This window comes from Tarenaya hassleriana, unplaced genomic scaffold (assembly GCF_000463585.1).
Source record: "Tarenaya hassleriana unplaced genomic scaffold, ASM46358v1 Cleome173, whole genome shotgun sequence".
Classification (NCBI taxonomy): Eukaryota; Viridiplantae; Streptophyta; class Magnoliopsida; order Brassicales; family Cleomaceae; genus Tarenaya; species Tarenaya hassleriana.
The window spans coordinates 106,545-106,832 of NW_010965149.1; positions in this window are offsets into that span (position 1 = coordinate 106,545).

The window sequence follows — 288 nt, forward strand, 5'->3', positions numbered from 1 at the left end:
TTCAGAGGGCGGCCTACAGAGGATCCCATTGCTCACTTGACTCAGTCAAGATGCTGTGCAGATCAGTTAGGAAGGCTCGAGGGATGACTATTGAAGATGTATACTTGGAGTCCTTTCCTTTTTCATTGATGGATCGGGCAAGAGATTGGCTTTACACTCTTGAGCCAAACTCGATTACGACATGGGAAGAGCTAGAGGAGCAATTCATGGCGAAATACTACTCCCCAGAGAAGACCCGAGCTGCATAGAGAGCCATACACAGCTTCACTCAGGAGAGTGATGAGAGTC